This window comes from Peromyscus californicus, unplaced genomic scaffold, assembly GCF_007827085.1.
Source record: "Peromyscus californicus insignis strain IS unplaced genomic scaffold, ASM782708v3 Scaffold_11__1_contigs__length_118956290, whole genome shotgun sequence".
Lineage (NCBI taxonomy): Eukaryota > Metazoa > Chordata > Mammalia > Rodentia > Cricetidae > Peromyscus > Peromyscus californicus.
The window spans coordinates 36755598-36778020 of NW_026294402.1; the positions used below are offsets into that span (position 1 = coordinate 36755598).

At 47.2% G+C, this 22423-nt stretch overlaps 1 protein-coding gene across 3 annotated transcripts in view; it reads right to left on the reverse strand.

The window, feature by feature from the left end:
• The window catches only part of Grik4 (glutamate ionotropic receptor kainate type subunit 4), a 431592-nt gene that overhangs the window by 78724 nt on the left and 330445 nt on the right, over nucleotides 1-22423 (reverse strand). The window lies entirely within an intron of this gene.

A 22423-nucleotide genomic window follows, 5' to 3' on the forward strand; every position in this document is an offset into this window, starting at 1 on the left:
GACTTGAGAGCAGCAGAGGACAGGGCTCTGCTGTGGGTTAATCCCAGGAGGGAAGGATGGGAGGGTATGGAGGAGCGATAGGCTAGACCAGAACTGGAGCACATGATACAGGCTTGAGGGTCTTGAGGGAAGGAGGATGTCAGAGTGAGGAAAGGAAGAGTCAAAAACTTGGAAGAGGTGAGAGGGGATGGAGAAATGCATTAGGACTGTAGCATGGCACAGAGAAGCTCTGTCAGCGGAAGGGGAAGGGAAACGGGGAATTACGCTATTTTCAAGTGGGGCAGAGACACGAGGCTCTTTGGCTTTGGCCTGCCTTCTGTAAACCCAGTTATCTAGGGAAGAATAAGAATGGCGGCGTGTATACTTGTTCACTTAAAAATCAGCTAAGAGAGCATGGTGGCTCATGTCTGCACTTGCAAGGACAAGGCAGGATTGCTGTAAGTTTGAAGTTAACCTGGGCTGTCTGGTGAGTCCAAGGATAGCCAGGGCTACATAGTGAGACCCTATCTTAACAAACAAACAAACAAAAATGTAATTGGGAGGATAGATACAAGATAAGAAGGAACTGGAAAGCACTGGGCCTCTCATGAATGATTGCTGAAAGCTCAGAATATAGCTCAGTGGTAGAGTTCTTGCCTTGGCATGAAAGATGCCCTGGTTTCAACCCTTGGCACCGGAAAGCCCAAATGAAGTCATATTTCTAAAGGAGCAGAAATCTACATGCTTATTGAATGACTAAACATGTGGCCAAGTGAGCAAGTCAGAAGGGGAAAGAGTCAAGTCCCAATCTCCTTAATACACCACCTCGCTGTGAGGCTCCATCAGCGCCCTTGGCTTTTCCAGCTAGAAATGGGAATGGGAATGGGAATGTTCCTCTCCCTTCCAGAACCCACTGATCTTGTAGAACCAGTTTGACACCACGGAGCCCACTCTAACCAGGAGTATCAAACTCATTGTGCAACCTCAGCACTGTTTCTGAGCCCCCTAAGCATGCTTCCTTCTGTGTCCAGTGGAAATCATGACAGAAACTTCTGGTGGCCATGGTGGTAAGGATGGATTTAACCTGGCACCCCATAACTGTTATTTTTCCCTTCTACTTCTCTACTGTGTTTTTAAATTGCCTTTGTTTTATTTTTATCTTTTATGTTTTAAATAAAATATTTGCACAGAGGACTGGAGAAATATTTAGAAATATTGCTAAAGTATTTGCTGGACATGCATGAGGCTCTGAGTCTGCATCCCCAGCATCCATGCTAAAAGATAAAAAGCCAGGTACAGTAGTGTGAACCTTTTACCATAGCCCTAGGAAGGCTGAGGTTGGAGAATCTCAGAGACTTGCTGGCCCGTCAGTCAAGACAAATTGGAAAGTTTCAGGTTCAGTGAGAATCCTTGTATCAAAAACTAAGGTGAAGAGAGCTACCACCCTGAGTGGACACCTGGCCTCCATGTGTGCACATACACACACACACACACACACACACACACACACACACACACACACACACAAATATACACATGCATACACTACATACATAAATGCACAAATAAGATATACCCTCTTAATCAAGTTTGGCTGGCTTCAAACTTGTGGTAACCTCCCTGCCTTGACATTGCAAGTGCTGGCATGAACCATCATGGTCTCTTAACCAATTTTTGAGTACACAACATATTACTGTGGACTATTCCATCATCCTGACAATCTCTAGGGGGTCCAATGGAACACTGTTTATAACAGACCTTATATTACATAACATCTATAAATAATGCATACATATACAATACACATATGTTTGATCCTGATATAATTTTGCTGGCTAGACCCCAGCCAAGTCACTTCTGTTGCCGAGTAACTGGCTTGGCACCCATGAAAGACAGTGGATGTTTGCCTGCATACCCAGAGATGCATGTAGCCACCTCTCCTAGGCACCAGCAGCAGCTTCCCGGGAAAACCCCTAGGAGCCCTGTAGTGGTCCTGTTGCTATGTCCCTGAAGCTAGGTTTCCAGATGCTCCATCAACAGGGAAGACTTAGCTCTCCCTTGGCCTCATCCTTACCCCATAGAACAAAAGGGCTCAGAGTCACAATGAAGAGATGCCAGCAACTTGCCTTTATGCTTTGGGAGATGATGGAGCATGCAGAGGGCAGGTCCAACCGGGACCTCCTTAGACCACCAGCTGGGAGCCATAAACCCATGGGTCATGACAGGTGAGCCTTACTGGTGGCAAAGAATAGATAAGCAAAAGCTCCCCTCCATACCTCTGGAAGGATACCAACAGAAGGGAGAAACAGCTTTATCCACCTCTGCAAGCGCACAACAGTTCTGTGTACACTGTGCTTTGTTTTATATACAATAAGAGATCCTACCCAGCTTGTCTGAGAACCCACAGCCACCAGCTGAGAGGTCTGCCTTCTAAACCCTGCGCTTCTAAACCCTAGATGAATCTTCCCCAGAAGCCTGCAGAGCTCTGCTTTCTGAATACTTTAGGTACATTTCACCTCCTGGTGTGTCTCCCCCAAATAACCTTTTGTATGCTCAGACCTCAGCACCTTGCTCCTGGCCATGGAAGCAGAGAAAGCCACTATCTCCCTCCTATCAGCACTTTGCTCTTGCTGGCCCAGCACAGGCAGAACACAGATGAGCTCCCCCATGGCTTCTAGAACTCCTATTGCCTCTCAAAGGGACCTGTCGGTGACATCATTGCCTGGTATTCCCCCTCCCTCTTCTCTCTACAGGGACAAGGCTGAGAGGTTGGAAGTTATGCTGTGAGATTTCCAAACGGAGGGGGGTGGGTAATAATTACAGGACACCTGTTGTGTCTCAGACACTCTTCTATCACTTGGAATTCTCCCATAATACTTTGGAGGCATCATAGTGTTTCTATTTATTAATGAAGAAACATGCTCAAATGGGTTTATGACTCATCTCCTAGGGCCACAGCTGGTAGCTTTGGCACAGGTTTGAATCTAGAGCCAGATCCTAAATCTTTGATCTTTCCCAACTTTGTTGATGCCTTTTAGAGTGAGGACATTACTATGTTTTTGTTGTTGTGGTGGTGGTGGTTGTTGCTGTTGTTTTAATCTGAGCAAACCAGACTAACCAGGAAGTGGACTCAAGAGCCCTCAGCAACACAGTATGAACTTTGGGAACATAACTTTCTTCTCTCTGGTCCTGACACTCCATAAATCCAGTAGGAATCTCACCTCCCAGAAGCTGTTTTCTGGTCTTCAAAATGTGTAGAATTCACTCCTGGTGATCCTCTAGGCCAGGAGGAACTCTACTTGAGCAGGAGGAACATAAAACCAAGCGTGCTGGATGCCAGCATTTGGATGTTTGGGGACAAGACTGAATTTCTTAGCATCCTACTGTCCCCCTGGGCTTACACTTCACACCAGCAAGTCCACCTACTCAAAGCAGCCCCAGCTCCTCAGACTCACTCAAGCAATAAGCTAGGCTCCCACAAAAGCCATGGATAGAAAGGATTTTTCCATAGCCATACCTGACAGCCTCAGCAATGCACCCTCCAAGTCTTCACCTCTGGGGACCAGGCAAACAGACTAATTAGCCCCTGAGATCCAGTCGAGAAATGAGTCTCCCACCCACTCCCATATTAGCCTCAAGAAATTAATAGACAGATCAGCTCCAACAAAGTAGCTTGGCAGCTGTTAGCCGGAACAATCTAATTGCAGACAGACAGTGGGAAGGGGAGAGATGGTGGAGCCAGGTGCCCTGGGATACAGGCTAATTGCCCCACCTACTGGGCACCATCCATGCCACACATGTGCGGAGGCGGCAGGAGATGTCACTCTCTCATCACAAGATTTGAACCTTTAGCTGCAGCCAAATCCGCTTGCTCCACCTCACTGGCACCTGCCCCCCAAGCCTTCTGCAGACACAGCTGGTTTGCTCACATGCCCAGGGAAAACCACGTGATCAGCTCACTTCAGCTCACACCTCTTGTTTGTACCGCTTGCTCTGCTTTTCTACCATTTTAGAGGTCCTGGGGTAGCAGAGAAGGGTGGGAGAGAAAGCATGCATCTAGCCCTTATTTTATAGTATCTTAACTCAGGGATAAAGGCCCCCTGTCACCTGGACTGATGTGGTCCAGCCTGTGCACAGCTGAGCATGCAGAGCTGATGCTGGACTTCAGCCACCTTCTGGCCCTTGAGCATAGCACCATCTGCACCATCCAGGCCATGGCCCCAGCGTGGGGGGACTCTCTTTTACCTGGCTTCTGTGCTTATGAATGGCATGACCTCGTGTAAGTAACTTATCCCTTGGAGTCTATTTTGCCATCTGTAAGATGGGGATTAAAATAGCACTTGCTGCCTCAAAGGGATTTTAAGATTAGTTCAGTCCTGTGTTAGTCAGTACCCCTTAGAGTGTCCTTGTTGGGGGCAGGAGGCAGAGTCTCTTCTGTGTTCTCCAAAGAGTGCCATACTGGGATCTTAGCCTATCAGACAGATTAGCCCTGTGCCACCAACTTCGGTTTTCAGACAGCAGCACCACCTTGAGAGACTTAGTCAGAAGTCAAGGGATAGGACCAACAGTCTGGGCCGTAGCGGTAGTGCAAACTGCCCTGGCACTTGGCTGGATTATTGCAGAACATAAAGAACAGCCGCGTGACAATCAGGACCCAGGGAATGACTAGGGTACAGACATTCACAGTGATGAGGGCACACCCGTGCCAGTGAGGCGGTGTTTCAAGATCAGCTTTCTTGGAAAAAGAGACCTCAGTTCCTAGCCTCTGCCAATTTCTGTGGTGTAAGCATTCTCAGCTAGTGCCATGTTTCATACAGAGCACCGAGCCAGGAAGACATGGCAATGGGCTGGAGCAAGCTGGTTTTTACCATGCAACAGATGCCAACTCTGCCACCAGGTGCCAGGCTGGGCACTCAGGTGCATAGTAGTCTCAGCTCACTCTATCAGAAAACAAATTCAAGCCCTGGTAAGTCAATGTATCCAAGTCACAGAATGGATAAGTAGAAAATTAGGATGCTAAATAAGACCCAGATAATGCTTGATAGTGACCACAGCTGTGAAAACAAATGTGTAGCCTGGTATGTGACACACATCTGTAATCCCAGTACTCAGGTGGCTGAAGCAGGAGAATCACTGAGAGCTCAAGGGCTATCCTGGAATACATAGTAAGTTCAAGGCTAGCCTGGTCTATGTAGTGAGACTGCCATTTCAAATTTAAAATAGATAAACGAATAAAAATGTGTAGTCTTTCTAAATACTGATTCCAAGGCTATTGAAAGAAACATTTTTTGATGGAGATGCTTAGTCAAACATGAAAATGTAGGCAACTATAACTAACATGGGGTGGAATTACCCATGCATAGGAAGTATTATTTACCCCCAAACCCCCTAGGGATACAGGTCAATATAAATTAATAATTTTCTTGTTCCTTTAGGTATTGAATTTTGCAGGTCTCAATTATGCATTCAAAGGTATTATTTCCTCCCTAAGGGAGCTACAGTTCTTCTGTTGTCTTCTGAGTGGGTTTTACCTGACATGAAGCATTGTCATTAGGAAACTGGTTTAGACACCATGCTGTCTGTCTACGGCTGCGCTAGGATTACTGCAGTGTGCTGGCCACTTGCTTCATTTCTTCACCATTTGTAAAGGGATCTATTAAATGATCCAAGTGTATGTTTCTTTCTTGTAGTGGGCTGTTGCTTCTTGTTTCTGGCAGGACAGCTGATTCTGAGGCCTGTCCTCCAGGAGTTGAACTACACTTAACACCTCGGATGGGCTCCGTGGCTTGACTAGGAGCTCTCCACAGCCCTTTGAAAAGCCACGACTGTAGTTGAATGCTCATCAGGTACTGGGATTTGGCCTTCCATGTGGCCCTCAGTCATCATGAGCAAGCTGGTCACTACAGGAAGTAGTTGTCCAGGGGCCTGACCACTGGCATCTGCTGGAGCTTCCTGCCCTTGCTCTGTCCTCATCCCAAGGGCCTTGCTTAGTACCTCACTTCTCAGAACTGACAGAATGTCCCTTGGAGTCAAGAGACTTGATTGTGCTGTCACCTAGTGCTGTGACCACAGGAGTCTGTGAGCCTCCACACTCCTGATGAACCTTTTGAGGACTGGAAGACACTCTGGGCTTCTCTGATCTGGTCCTTACAAGGCAGCTGCCAGCCATGTCCCCATAATTGACACCTAGAATCACAACAGCCTCTGCTTAGAAAACCTACGTTCTTTCGCATTTGGGTTTAAAGACAGAGACAAGAAGCCAAACCGCAACGTGTCAGACCTACAAGGCCCCATCTGCCTGCTCCCTAGGATTTCCTCCAGTCACTCCTTGCCAGGGTCTTTGCATGTGCCATTCCTTGTCTAGGATTCCCCCTGCCACATGACCTCCTGATTCCAACTCTCTTTTAGCTAGATCAGGGGATGGCAAACCATGGCTTATAATTTGGCCCACAGTCTGTTTCAGCAAATAAAAATTTATTGGCACACAGCTTGGCCCATTCACTTAGCTGTAGTCTGTGGGAGTTTTCATTTACAAGGGCAGAGTTGCAGCATAATGCTAAGGCACCTGCAAAGACTGAGCATTCACCATCTAGACATCACAGAAAATGTTTGCTCACCCTCATCTACTTTCTACCTGTTTCCTTTAGGCCTCTTCTTGAAGACCAAACACTTCTTCCAGGAAGCGTGTCTTCTCTTCCATTATCCCTTTCAACGTCTGTCCAGGGGACACTTCTGACTGCCTGTCTGTCTTACTATGCCATCAGCCTCATGGGAGCAAAGGTAGCAGCTTGGTTAGCCTGCCCTCATATCCCTAGGGTTTGACTCAATGCCTCACGTCTCATAGATGCTCAATTAAATATAACTGAACAAATGCACCAGAAACTTTATCTTATTTAATCCTCAACAAATCTACAAGGGGTAAAACCATTTTATATTCATTTTAAAGATTTTTAAAGCCCTGAATACCAGCAAGGTTGGGTAATTAAAGACTCCACAGTCACACTCGGATAAGCACCACAGTGGAGATTCAAACACTTTCTCAATCACCAGAGCACAGGCTCCTAACCACTGTGTTATCTGGTTAGAGAGCGGGGCAAGACCGTAACCATGGGAACAGGCTTAGCACAGTGCCTGGCCTGCTGACAGAGCCCGCATAAACTTCACCATGTCCCCATCCCCATCCCCATCCCCACCCCCACTCCCATCCAGTGGTTTCCTTCTCAGCTGTCAAATAGGAGCCCTTGGGACCTTTTCTGGAGTGACAGAGACTTGCAAAATGATCAGCCCTGTGACTAGCATCCCTTGCTCCTGCTGGGAGCCCTGAGGACCCTGTAGCTCTCTTCTGCCTGTGATGCTCAGGGGTGTCTTTTGGCCACTTTGTTCTTTCTTAAGTAACTAAAAAGGGATAGGTTTTTAAACCCCCAGGGACTTGCTCACATCATTGCCCACATCCGAGGATGTGCACACAACACTCTAACACTTAATAGTTTATGCACATTTAGACAGCTGCTCTTTGTACTTGGCACCATTGGGACCCAGCTTCTTCTATGGGGGCTGATGAAGCCCTAAGCCCCACTCCAAAGTCAGAGGCTTCAAATACGGATTGATCGTTGCTTGCTGGGCCCTGGCCCATGTGGTTTCCTTTCATAAATTTTCCTGCTTCTGTGTAGCAGTCCTGTCATTATTCCCACCTGAGAAATGCATGCTCATCAGTACTTTAGAAGCAGTAAAAACACTTGGGGTAGGTACAATCATATGAACTTTTTGTTGAATAAATCAACAAAACCGAGACTCAGAAACGTCAAGCAGCTTGCCGGTTATCACACAGCTGATGGGGATTAAAGCGAGATTGGAACTCAGATCCTATTTATAGCTCTTCTAATTGGCTTAGGATAGGTGTAGGCCATATTAACCTTGAAGCCCGGGGCCTTCTCCCATGCCTCTCTAATCAATGTGCGCTTATTCACTGACTACAGTCTTGCATGGAGTTCACGGAAAGGACCCACATCCGTGATGTGGGCACATGCCCAAGCTTTCTGCTCAGAAGTGTGGCCCTGGGGAACAGAAGAGACATCAGAGTGTCCACATTTTCTTTCCTTCTCTCCATCCATCAGCTGTATGGCATCCATCAGTCTCTGAACTTGGCGCACTCAACTATGAAAACATATGACAGAGCCGAGACATATGTTATAGAAAGAACCCCCAAGGGCCCGTGCCTTGTAGCCAGTGCTGTTGGGAAGTGGTAGAGATTTTAAGTCATGAAGCCAAATAGAAAGTCCAGCTCCCTGCTCACTCTCTTTCACTTTGTGACCATTGTCATGAATAGCTTTGCTCACCCTACATTCTCTGCTATGATGGACCAAAACAGGCCCCACGCAGCAATGATTGATGGTCAATCAACCACGGAGGAACCTTTCAAGACCGTGAGCCCAAAAAGCCCTTCTCTTTTTAGAAGTTGATTAGTCCAGATGTTAATGATAGGAACTGCAAGCTGGCTGGTATAATAGCTTGTGGTGTTCCTGGTAAGCAGCTGATGGTGTTTAGTGAGCCATAAGCCAGGGGGAGGTAGACAGCATAGGACTGTATCTGTAGTGAGACAGGTCAGAAGTGAGCAGACATCAGGATGTTTGGGTTGAGGTTCTACCTCGCTGGTCATTTACTATGTGGCCTGGGGAAGTTGTTTTTGCTACCTACAATAAGCCTAATCTCCCTGCCCACCTATGGGAGAGGTGACCACAGGTATGACAAAGTCAAGGCCAATCAAATGCAAGTTCTTCATAGTCTAGTTCTTTCCTTTCTAAGGTCACCCATTGTTTTGAGCCATAATCATTTTTTACATTCAAGTTCTGAGTTCTAACTTTGGAATTCTCATTATGAAGGATGCTTATGATAAAATAGGCCCATCTAGGAGTGCCTGGAGCTTCTCCATATGGAATGGAGAAGTGGCACTCAGATGTGAGACACCAAGATAGGAGATCCCAGGGATGACCTGAGATGGGTTAGAGCTCCACAGCCTTGATGGTACAGCTATGCAACTTGACAGAGATCAGCTTAAGGGGCCATGGATATGAGTTCTCATCCACAGAATCCATGTAAAAGAATCCCAGTGTGGTGGTCCATGCTTGTAATAGGGCAGCATGGGGAATCAGAGGCATGCAGACCTTTAGGGTTTGCTGTTTAGGCAGCCTAATCAGTGATTGATCCCGAAGTCTCAGTGAGAAACCCTGTCTCATACCCCAAGGACAACAATACCTGAAGAATACCTGAGATTGACCTCTGGCTCTCCCACACACACATATATGTACACCCCACCCAACACACACACACACACACACACACACACACACACACACACACACACACAACCAGCTCAAACTATTAGTAATATCAGCCTCCATGATGAGCACCTGGTATATGGGAGTAATGTTCATTAGCTGAAAGTCCAATGTCTCTACTCACATAAAAGCTTATAAGACACAAGAGCAGTTTGGGTTCATGAGAAAACCCCAGACTGAGGGCTGGGGTGACCTGGGGAACAAACGGAGTTGCTGAAGTCGACCAAAGGCTTTATTTGCTCAGCCACAGAGTACACCCAGCTTCTCACTGGAGTGCAGAATGCTGCCAATATTCCAAGGCAGCAGCAGTGCCCAATGAAAGAAAGAGACCAAAAAACCAGTGGTGGGAGAGCTGGGAAGATCCACGACAATGCACTCTGCCAGGACTTACTTCCACCTTCCACTCACTTTGTCTAGTACACGGTCCTATTAAACGGTGGCTGCCATCCATTTGCGAGTTATGAGATCAATGGAGTGGGCCAACACCTGCATTTAAAAAGTGAGGTCTCTTGTAGAATGGAGAAGGGTGCAGTCCATGAGCAGGGGTAATGAGCACTGCATAAGTTTGGGTTATGCATATGTGGGTATGCATACATTCTGAATTGCATCATACATGCAAATTATGTGTAGAATATGCAAACGCACACCATCAGGGATTTGCATAGCTTCCCTGTCCACTACTCTTTCATCAGCACCTAGCATTCTGTGGACAATAAATGATGTTTAGTAAGCATACTGTTGACACCCATGAGCTCCTAGTATTGGTTACTCACTGTAACTAGAGGTTAAACTATTAGAAAATTTTGTCAATCAGTACTTTTGGGCATTCCTTCCATGCTAAAGCTCTGGACTGAACACTTTATTATCTCATTTAATCTCTCCAACAACACTTCAGGGAGAGTCTGCTTCCATCCTCATTTTACAGATAAGAAAACTAGGATTTGAGAAGATTCAAGCTCAGACAGGACCAGCACGATAGCATGCTGTCCCGGGATATTATAATCTCCCAGGCTGTGGGTAGATAGGTCAACATTTGGCAAATATTTGAATTGTTAGTTTACACAGCATTATTGGCCATAAGGGCTCCTACTGGAGAGCCCACATCCCTTCCTTTCCCTGCTTTTGATTCTGACTTAATGTATGTAGAAAAGACTTTCTAAACAAAGCCCCAGGAAAGTGAGACCAGGCTATTGTTGAGAAGTTAAGCAGCCCAAGTTTTGGCTGCTTGAGCTGGCTTTGCTGCTAACCCCCTCCTTTGAGCTTGGATCCCTAAAGCTGCATGTCTGTCACTCTCTTAGAAAGGGCTGCCCATCCCTGACTGGACCACAGGTTCCCCACTCCTTCCCTGAGAGTGCTCATCACACTTGGAATCACACAAACCGTATGCCATCACTTATATCCTGTTCATTTTCCCCACCAGACATTTCACTCCTTGAGAGACAAGAGCCCTGCCCCAATGCCTAGTGTGGAATCAGCACTTACTAAATATGTGACTGTGTGGATCAGTTCTTCTTTCACAGCTTCAGCTCCCAGGCTGGTGCCTAGTTTACTGTGGGTGCTCAGTAAACTCTGTTGGGTTAAATCATCTAAGCAAGTCAGTGCATGTTAGTCTTCAGTGACCACACCTCAAAAGAATAATGTAGGCTAGCCTCTTCCAAAGAGTTACAGAGAATTACAAAGTGTGGTTTTTCCAAGTGCCTTGAAACTGAACCTGGGAGAGAGATGGGTCTAAGACAGGCCATGGGGACCACCGGAAGAGCAGCTGCTTGGGCACAAAGGTGAAGCAGGTGGCCATTGAACGTAAGTGGTGACAGAAAGAACCTTCCTGAGATGGAATGTGCTGTCCCTGCAGGTGGTGAGTTCTCTGACCTGAGGCATTTAGGTAATACTCTTCCTCATGAGGATGTGTTTGCAGTAATCCAAGAAGCCAGTTAGACCATTGGTCTACAATGCTTTTATTATGCCATCCATCCCACACCAGGAGTGGAGGACATAGGTTTTACCTCTATATCAGGGCAGCCAGGAGGAAGGCAAGGCCTATAGGGGACTTGGACATGGTAAGGAAAGAAGAGAGCAGGGCTATGGAGTAGTGATTGTAGAGAAAGGCCCTGCAGGAAGGAATACTCAGATATTCCCAGGGGCTCATTCCTGGTCTTCTCTCCTGGCTGAGTCTCTTACAGCTGATTCCCATTTTTGTTATTGTTGTTGTTGTTCCTCTGATCTGTATAAAGCTACCACACACATTAATGTAGGAAATAGCAAACCTTTGCTCCCAGGTGCTGGGGATGTCTTTCTATATGCTGTGAATGTGTTGCTCTGATTGATTGATTGATAAATAAAATGCCGATTGGCCAGTAGCCAGGCAGGAAGTACAGTATAGGCAGGACAAGCAGAGAGGAGAATTCTGGGAAGAGGAAGGCTGAGTCAGGAGTTGCCAGCCAGACACAGAGGAGGCAAGATGGCAGGGCAGAGCTGAGAAAAGGTCCCAAGCCATGTGGCTAAACATAAATAGGAATTATGGGTTAATTTAAGTGTAAAAGCTAGTCAATAATAAGCTTGAGCTAATGGCCATACAGTTTGTAAATAATATAAGCCTCTGTGTGTTTACTTGGGTCCAAGTGGCTGCAGGACTGGTGGGTGAGAGAGATTTGTCCTGACCACTGGCAGACTGGGACACAGGAAAACTTCAACTACACCCAGGACAAACACAGGGTTAGGTTCCTGTGGGCTTCTGATCAGAGCATTCCTATCAACCCATCAGTATTTAACCTTATTAATTTATGCACGTCTCTGCTTACCAATGCCTCATCTAATTTATATTGCTGATTCACTAACATGCACAGTCGCTCATGGGGAGCTATGGAACATAGGTTGTCTCCATAGAGTAGAGTATGGCACAGGTTTTTCTTGTGCATACGAAAACGGGACAGCATGTCCGCATTGCATTGTGGGAGTTAGTTTAAAGAGGAAAAACTACTAGGGGAAATGCACATGAGCACGCACACACACACTATGTCACTCAATAGTCTGTGAAAAAGACACTCGTTGACAATCTTAGCACTGAAACAAAGCAGAACATCACCAAGTTCAAGATCAACTGGGAATGTGCACACAGAGTGAGTCAAATTTTTGCCTCTCCACTTGTCTGCAAAATTGTTGTGAGTATTGATTTGGGGTTTGCAAAAAGATTTCATCAAGCAATCAAACTTGCAAATACAGATCTCACAAATAATGAGAATCAATTAGACTTGTCTGTGCTGGGCTATTTAGCTTTTAGCAAGCTGTGCTCAGATTTCCAGTGGTGATCTCCAGCCTCTAGGATGTGACACAGGATTTGATCACCATCCTTACTTCCCCAAACCCCCAAACATGGCTGTTCAAGGAGAATGTGGTGACTCAGGCCACCTCTGGTTACAGATGGCACCCCAATGATGTTCTCACAGGTTTAATGGACTCCTCATCTTTCAGGGTTTCAGTAGTAAAACTTCCCATAGAAGGATCAGAAGAGTGCCTGGGTCTCCTATCTATCTGGACAGAAGGACTAAACAAGCTTAAAAGTTTCTTTTGCCTATATTCCAGCTCCCTGTATTAAAAAAAATAAAAATCTTTCTTTTTCTTTTTTTAAGACAGGATCACCTAGGGTAGGCTGACCCCAAACTCTCTGTCTAACCAAGGATGACTTTGAACTTCTGATCCTCCTACCTCTACCTCTCACATGCTAGTATTGCAGGCACGTACCACGATGCCTATTTATGTGGAACTGAAGAAGAAACCCAGGGCTTTTATGCATGCTAGGCAAACACTCTATCCACTGAACTATATCCCCAGACACCGTTTTTCTGTTTTTCTGAGACAAAGTCTTGCCCTGTAGCCCAGGCTATCCTTGAACTTGCTTTGTAGCTCAGGCTAGCTTCAAGGACGTGGTCCTCCAGCCTTACTTCCCATGTGTTACAATTGTGAGCCTAGGCCACTGTGCCTGGCTTCCCTCTCTAACATAATTGAAAACCTTTCAAGCTATCTTCCAACTACTTTGGGGATGACCCATTGGCCTTTCTCACACTGATACATGACCAGGACATGGCAGAGTTAGCAAATAGGAATACTCCCTTGCTCTCCTCTCTCTGCCTCCCAGAAGACTGGAGGCATTTCAACACGAACTGCTGAGGAATCGGTTGGAGAGCTCAAGCATGCTCAAGAAGTTTCATCTAAGAAAATTATGGCCCAAGAACATGCCAGCCAGACCATGGCAGCTTCATTTGTTCAGCTCACCAGGTAAGGAGTGTCTTGGGAAGGCAGCCATGCTGGTACCTCGACTCTGAGCTCTGAGTCCCAGGTGCTCACTGGATGAATGCTTTCAATAAAGCATCCAGACTGGAGGAAGCTGCTCACCCTCCATCTTGATGCTGAAATCAGGACAGCACTGTGGCTTTCAGCCTGGGGCTGGGACCAGCCTGTCCTTAGTTGGGTACAGGCTTGTGGGTAGGAAAGAGCATATACCTGGGCCTTGCTGCACTCTTGGAAAAGGGGGGGCGGATTTTTACCTTGGGAGTGTCTGCTGCTCTTAACTTACCAGTGTGCCATGTTGGGTGGGCCTTCAGTATATTATGGCTTCTCTCAGAAGTAGCCATAACTCAGGTTCTCTCGCCTTTACACCCATCCATAGCCACCACGAAGTAGGGCTGAAGGTCAGAGAGTGGGCCAAAGGCCGATAGAGAAACAGAAGAGAAGTGGGTAGGAAGCAGCTGGCTGCCTGCCTAGCATGGGCCGGTACTCATGTGCTTTCTCCTAGGGTTGTGTGGCTCCAGCAGAAACAACCCCACATGTCTAGCCCTCCCCTCCCATGGTTGTGTCCTTCTCTCTGCCCTGAACCAGGCCAGAATTTCCAGGAGATTAAAGGGAATATGACATAGACAGAGATATATATAGTTAGATATTGCCATGTGAGACAACAGAATTAAAAATCACACAGTGTAGTAGAACTCTCAAAGTACAGCTATAAACAGCCATTCATCTTGTTCTCAATAATTTTATGATACCCAAGGAGCAGAAATCATGACAATCCTGATTTTACTGAGGAAAATGGGAAGCGAGGTTAGGAATCAGGAGTGCGGGGCTCAGCCCTGACTCTCTGCTAGACCACAGCACCTGCACCATTGGCTAAACCCCCCAACCCTCCACAATCCACCTTGCTTCTTTCTCCTGGCCTGCCCGCCTGTACCCCAGCCTCTGGCCCTGGCTTGCTTTCCATTTTGAGGAGCTGGCTGCCACAGGCTGTTTCATAGCACTGAATTAGCAGCTCCCCCTCTTCTTGCTTCCCCCCCCACACACATGAGCTGGCTGAAGGGGTTCGGGAAGTGTCGCCAGGAGCTGGCAGACTTCCCCGGGCTGATCTCAGGCAAAAAGCGTGATCGGGCACATGACAAGAAATAGATTTCAAATGCAGCACTTTAACATCCCGTTCCTCTGCCCAAAACCAGCCCCCTGTTCAAAAATGTAAGTACCTCTTAATTTGTTTGCCGGCTGATGTGTGAATAAGCCTCTGCAGCCGCTGAATTTTTCAGCAGAGCCGATAAACAGGAGTCCCTGTGCTTTGGGGGAAAGAATCAGATGTTCAGGGGACCAGAGAGGCTGGGAAAGATAACAAGCACTTTAGGATATAGCCCTCAAAGCCAGCTCATCTGCTCCTTGAACTTGTCTCCTTGAGGCTGCTGGGGGACCAGCCGGAGCATCTCTCCTGGGAGAAGGCATTATAGAGCCTTGTCAGGAGTACAGGGACCTGTACTGAGTGCAGGAAAATGGAAAGGGTAAAAGAGACAAATCAGTGGTTCCAAGGACCTTTCAAATAAAAAATGTAAATGCCGTTGCCTATAAGAGGTTTGCCACATGGAATCTCTCTTGAAGGAATAAGAAAACAAGTGGATTTAGAAGGCCCACAGGACTCTACTCCCAGTTCCTGGGGCCCTGGTGTTGACTCTGAACTCCCTGAGACCCGGAAGGCACACTTGTATGGCCCCAGTACAGCTACCTCCCTCTCCAGGCTCCGTGACTACTGCGTCTCATCTACTGCCACCCACTCTCTGCTAGGCTGACTGGGCCAGGCCCGCAAGTCCCTAGTCCTGGAAGGATGGTGGTGAGGAGATGCCATAGCAAAGAACACTGACAGCAGAGGTGGCAGGGCTAGCGTTCGGAGCTCAGTGTCAGAGACAGGAGTCAGAGTGACCATGTCAGAAATGATGTAGGCACAGGTGGGATTCTGAGGCAGCCTGTACGTCCAAGGCCCCCAGCACCCATCACTACAGGGGCAGAAGGCAGAGTAGGAGAGGACAAGACAGACGACTCACTGGAAGGACCACACCCATCACTCTACATGCAAATGGGGTCACTAAGGGCTTCCAAGTCCAGTGAAATGCTCATACATAACTGGCTTTCTGGAGAGCTGGCCTAAGTGACCTGCAGCTCTAAGAACTGATGCCGTTCTAAGAGATGGTGTCGACTGCTTCCAACTCCATGCCAATTCTCCCTCTCCTCGTTCCTTAATTAAAAAGAAGACATATGTGACTTCTCAGTCACCTTCAAAGCATCCCCAAGCCACCTCCCTCTATGAGGAGCTGCAGCCTGAGTTTCCTCATCAAAGAGAGGGCTGGCTCCGGGGGATGGCAGCCCCTGAGAGCTCCCCAGCTGGCCTGCTCTCCCAGGTCTGTCCCCCGTGCTGGGGAGCTGGCACTCGGGGCTGCTGATTTCCAGCAATCAAACCCAGCTCCAGCGCCCTGAGCCAGGTCTCAGCAAAGACAGCTTCAAAGGATCTGCATATTTATGGTAAACTCCTTCCTCAAATTGAAAATGTATTAGACAGTGACAATCACGGGATTCTCAGAGCTGCTTCTTCCACTGGCAAGCCCTCTGAGCGACGGCTGTTCACTTAAGGACAGAAAGGACTGGCGCCGTCCCAGAGGCTGCTCAGAGTAAGAGGGGCTGGGGACAAAGGTGTAGACCTGAGCAGGACCTCTCTCTGAGACCAGAACACCCTCTGTATTGTTCCTCAGCTGCCACACACGGGCAGTGTGTGCGCACACTCACTGACAGGCGAGGCGTAGTAGGGTTTTCTGTTGCTCTACATCTGATTGCTTTTGAAGTGGGAGGTGGGGTCAGGAGGTGGGGGGAGGTTGTGAACCCCATCAGGTCCTCTCAGAGGAACAGAAACCACTTCCTAGTCGCCTCTGCTGCTGATGGCTGTCATAAGAAATTCTGTTGCTTCTGCACCCCCAGGGGTGCTGCAGAGCTGGCTTCAACTGCCAGCACTGGGAGACCCCAGACTTCCCAGGAAAGGGGGCAGACCCACCTCTGCAGGGGCTGCTCTCAGCAAAGATGGCAGCTAGAGAGAGGAGTGGAGGGAGCCTGACCTTTGTGGCATTGAGTGGTGACCTGCAGGATCTTCAGGAGCTTGGCTCTGGATTTCCTTCTAAAGACCCCGAGTTAGCCTGCTTGCAAGAGTGCCTTGGATAAGCTATCTCATCCACCCTCCTGCCTCTGTTTAAAAAAGGGTTGAAATCATTCCTGAAATAAGCCCTTTGAATTCTGAGCTTGTGTGTCTGTTTGGGAAAATAAGGCTATCAGCCCACAATACTACTTTCTTGGCACTCTCCAGGCCAACCCCGTCGGTTTCTTCATTTCTATAGAAACAGTCAAATGGATCATCTGTCCCAGGGAAGGCTGGCTCAGGTCTGGTTTTTATGAAAAGTATACACACAAAGAGCGGAGTACATTGCTAAGGAATACAGCAAGTAGAGTAACTAAATGGCCCCAAAGCCCAGAATTCAGAAGGAATGGGACATTTGAAAAATAAACTCCAGTAAGCAGGCTAATGTGGTAAAGGAGAGCTGAGGATTCAGTCTGAGGTGACAGTCTCCCTTGGTCTCTGCATTCTGTCTGTAGTCTTGTGCATTGTAGAGAGCTGACAGCCACCAATGCCTTCTTGGTGAGAGAGTGGTAAGCCATATTCTGTTGGGAACAGGTACAGCCCACTGCTCAGTGAAGGATAAAATAAGTGGTGTATAATCAGAGTACTCTAACGCAATTGCGGGCTGCAATTTCACCCCCTAAGATCGCCAGCTCTTAAATGGAGTATGGCTCTTTTATCCTGCATTCCCGGCCTCTGACAAAGAGTAGATCTTAAGAAAATTTTAGGCTAATTCAGGAATGGAGAAATGAACGAGTGAAGTAAAAGCAGTCTGCTTTTACATATCTGAAGAGCTGGCAAGGAAGAGAAAGCAGACTATTCTGGAATGTTCCATAGGGCAGAGTTAGGAGGCAGAGGTTGACCTAGGACCTGGAGGAATCTGAAATGTATCTCTGGCTAATTCTCCAGCCTGGGATGGGCTCACAGAAAGGCTGCAGGCGTCTCCTTTGTGTCCAGTGCAAACTGCTCTTGCATTGGATTAGAAGACTGACCGAGAAGGTGAAGGGTGTTCTCTGCCTCCATGTTCTGGGTAAACACTGCATAACAGAAAGGCCCTGGGTTCTGAGGAAGCTGGACCCAGACTGGGTTCCTGAACCTGCCACTTCCCACCTAGGCAAAGAGGGATACATTTCTTCATCTCTCCGCCTTAGTCTTTCTACCTACAAGATGAGAGAACAGCTTCCATGCCAGGCTGATAAAAGGATGTAAAAATTTAAATATATACGTACACCACCCAGCACAGTACATCATGTAGGCGACAATAAATGTTAGCTATTATTATGATGTCAGGAGAGCCAGCTTTGCACATAAGTACAGCCAGTCAAACACGGTGCCAGGCAGAGCTTTTTTCAATCATCTTTGGATCTTGTGAGACCAAATATGAGGGGTTACCATCATTCCTGCACCCGGAAAGAAACCAGAGCCCACTCCGCTTGGGATACACAGTGAACCAGTGGAGGAAAGGCAGGTCTGCATCTTTAGTTAGGGATGTCAAACCCCGAAGGCTTAATTAGACCCTGTTAAGCCATTTCCGATCCTCAGATGAAAGGTGTGCTCATCATATTATAACGCTAACAACATCGCTCAGGGGATGCTCACAGTCTCTGATCTTTCGACTAAGTTAAATGAAGGAAATTACAGTCTTCTAAAGGCGTCCTTCCTCTCCTTCTAGCTTCTTTCAAGTGAGGTTCTCCCAGACAGTAAGGGAGACAAAGCTATTGTAACCCTCCCCAGCACATCTGTGGGGGGGGGGGGGCGGGGGACGACGAGAAAGAACACTGTGGTTTGAGACGAGGAGGGATGGACTCAACCAGTGCTATTGACTCCTATGCCTATAACGGAGAGATGGTTCAGAATGTCCCCTATAGGACAACATAGGAAACACATTCTTCCAAGCGTACTGTCGTGGAGGTTCCCAAGATGGCAAACACTCCCCATGCAGAATCAAAATAGTCATTTTTTTAAAACGGTAAAAACAACTAACTCTGAATTCTGAAAGACTATTTTTAAAATGGTAAAAATCCTTTAATCAGCTACCGGCAGGAAATATGGTGTTTCGTTCAGACATTTTACCAATTATAGCCCACTGGGTCCCTGCGTGATGCTTTCTAAATAATCAAAACCAGCTCTTAATAGTAGTTCACCCAGACAGGGGAGAAAAGAACAGAACCAAATCCAAATGAGAAGTTGTCATAGAGAAAGCCCATCCCAGCGGGGTGTTAGAACCAAGCACCATTCTGAATGGTGGCAGCTGGTGGCAGAGCAAGAGACCAGTAGTAGGGGCTCCGATTGGAGAATGTCAGGGGCCCCAGAGCAGGAAGGGAAAACTGTGAGAGCAGTCCAGAACATGGGTTTTCGAGTTAGACAAACTAGAGTATGAAATCCAGTCTTCCCAAGTTCTTGGAGACAGTAAGATTTGGACTGTGTGTGTGTGTGTGTGTGTGTGTGTGTGTGTGTGTGTGTGTGTGTGTGTGTGTGTGTGTATTGCATGCATGTGAGCACAGCTGTGTGTACCCCTATGCACACATTGATACATACATCAGGGACTTTCTCTGTAGATCTCTGCTTTACTACCTTGAGATGTGGCCTCTCGCAGAATCTGAAGTCCCTTTCACATTACGGCCAGGCTGACCAGTCAGGGAGCCCAAGTGATTTACTTGTCTCTGTCCACCAGTGCTGGGATTATAGTCTTGCATGGACATACCCAGCCTTTTATGTGGGTACTATGGACTTGAACTCAGGGCCTTGGGTCCTCATGCTTGCAGAACAAGTGCTTTTTTTTCCCACTGAGTTTGCAGTTTCTTATTGATGAGCTGGTCTACCCGCTCCTCAAGAGGAGGAGCGACCTGAGCAAAGCACCATGTGGAGTCGGCTACACAGAAGATTCCCATGAACCTTTCTGCTGCTCCTTGTCAGTTCCCTTCCTGCACTGACATCACCTTGGATGGAACTGCGAGAATATCAGAGCAGAGGTCCCGACATTCCTCCCATCCCGGGAGAGACGCCTAATTAGTTATCTCTCCTTAAACCATTTCTTCATCCTACAATAAGCAGGGAAGGACACCTGTCAAGAGGCAAAGATTGGGTGGTGATTGGGATGGGACCTGGGGACTGGCACTAGGAAGCTGCATCTGTGCATGCGACACATCACACTTAGCTTCCAGTTGGTACTCATAGCACCTAAGCCAGACAGCTGCAGGACAGTCGCCAGACTTGTTGAAAAGCCGAGGTCTCAAGGAAGATTCTCACCATCCACTTTCTAAGTCCAGTCAGGACTAAGTGTCTCTTAGGGTAGCTGAAGGTCACTTAATGGTCACTTGTGCGGCAGATTCCATTCAATGTTAACTCAAAACAATGGGGTAGGGTACAGAGAGGTCAAATAAACAAAACAGCTCTGTTCGTAGAACACGCTTCTATGGATAGCCTGTGGTGAGCCCACCATTCTAACCACCCATGTAGCTGCTAGTTAACCTAACGGATTCCTAGGGCCCACTAATGAAAACGCGAAGCTATGGAGTCTGGGGATGCACCTGTGTTTGAGAACCTGCTGTTTACCACTAGTGGGCGCTGTTGACACAGAGGTAGCCACCACCGCGAAGCAAGCCCTAGGGCAGACTCCTAGGCTGGAAATGGTACCTTGGGGGAGGGGCTAATGATGTTGATTCCTTCCCATGTTATAAACTACGTACTGTAAAAGTTCATTACTGAAAAACATTTTAACAGAAAAAAAAAAGCCTTCATAGGTCAGGGTTATAGCTTAGTGGTAGATTGCTTGCCTAGTATCTAGAATATGCGAGGCTCTGAGTGTGATCCCGAGAGCCACACAAACAAACAAACAAAGAAAATCTTTATTAAAATCATCTTCCTTATTTTTTATTGTATAATGAATGTCATCTCCATCTCTGAGCCCCATGTGAACTTCCTCTACTTACCATTTTTGCTTTTACAATCTCTAAAAAGATACACTATTTCAAGTTCCTTTGCTTTTTCAATGCATTTCCGAAAGCCATCTTGAAGGGGCTTTCACCAATGAAGTTAGTAAGTGTGCATTGCTTTGATCTGTGTGTAGTGTCAATGTGATCAGGATGCTTGTTTAGGGCCCAGTTCATACATCTCTGTCATGTTGGTCTGTGATCGTGGGAATCAAGCAAAAAAGGCTACTCTACCACTGACCTCTGCCTCCCCTTCATATAGTTTTAATATCGATTTCCGTTTTTTTTTTTTTTTTTTTTTTTTTTTTTTTTTTTTTTTTTTTTTTTTTGGTTTTTCGAGACAGGGTTTCTCTGTGTAGCTTTGTGCCTTTCCTGGGACTCATTTGGTAGCCCAGGCTGGCCTCGAACTCACAGAGATCCGCCTGGCTCTGCCTCCCGAGTGCTGGGATTAAAGGCGTGCGCCACCACCGCCCGGCTTCCGTTCGTTTTTAAAGATACATTTTATTTGTTCTTTGAGAAATTCATATAGTGTGGTTTGATTGTATTCACCCTCCCCCCCTCCCAAACTCCTCCCCAAAGCCAGCTTGAGTGGCAGCTAAGATGGGAGGAGAATGAAGACAGAGAGAGGAAATGAGCCCCAGCAGCTGTCTGTCAACTGGAGGGTGGACTGGGGGATAGGAAGTGCCACGAAGGAGGCACAGGAAGTTGGCTCTTTCTTGGATCATTATAGGGAAGGACTGACGTCCAGGTGGAGGTTGGCAAAGGCTGGGCTGGGGCTCTCAGGAGTAGGTCTGGGGTTGCCTGAGCAGTATGTTCTAACCATTCCTCTAACGCTGTGTTCATCCCACTCATATTCCTTACCCAGTTGTATTTTTCTTCAGGGAACTTAGCAGGCTGGCATAATGTTACATATGTATTTTTTTTTTTTTTGCCTGTCATCTGTCCCCTGCTAGAGCATATGTTGCACAAAAGCAGATCTTCCTCATCTTAAACCTATACCTAGAAGGGAGACAGCAGTAGGAGATGCTCAACAGGTATCAACTTGAGTGAATGAATGCTCTTTACTTCAGATCCCCCAAGAAGATTGGGGCTCAGGGAAAAGTCTCCCTGACAATTTTCCTAGAGGCTGGCAACCTACTCATTCGGGGATGATGAGCCACAGGGCATGATTTGAGTTTAATAGTCCTAAATTGCAGCTCTCATTCTCTTCCTATTTTTTTTCTACATCACTTACTCTTGCCAGACTGTGAGCTCTCTCAGTGTAAGGGCTATGTCTGCTTTCCTGGGTCCAGTGTGATGTCTGACACACAGCAGATCCTCAGTGAAAGACTCCATAGATAAATGAAGGAGCCATCCATAGTTCCAACTACCCACCTGACCATGTGCCTATCTGAGAAGATGTGGGAAGTGCCACCATCCCATGCAGCTCCCATCCAGAGCTGGAGGTGCTGCTGACATTCAGCCACAGGCCACCTCCCCGTTCCTGGGACTCCTTCCTTCCTTCTCTGTTCTCCTCTAAGAGTGACCCTCCAAAAAGTCACTGATCACCTAGAAAGAGCTAATTCCCTGGGACACATGTAAAGGTCAAGGGTCCCCTCTTGGATGCAGGGATGGTGTGGCAAAAGACAGATGTGATGGGCTTCTATGTTGTGGATTCCATGAGGATCACCTAGGATACCTGTTGACTAGGTGTGTTCCTAGGTCCTGTCCTGGGCCTTCTT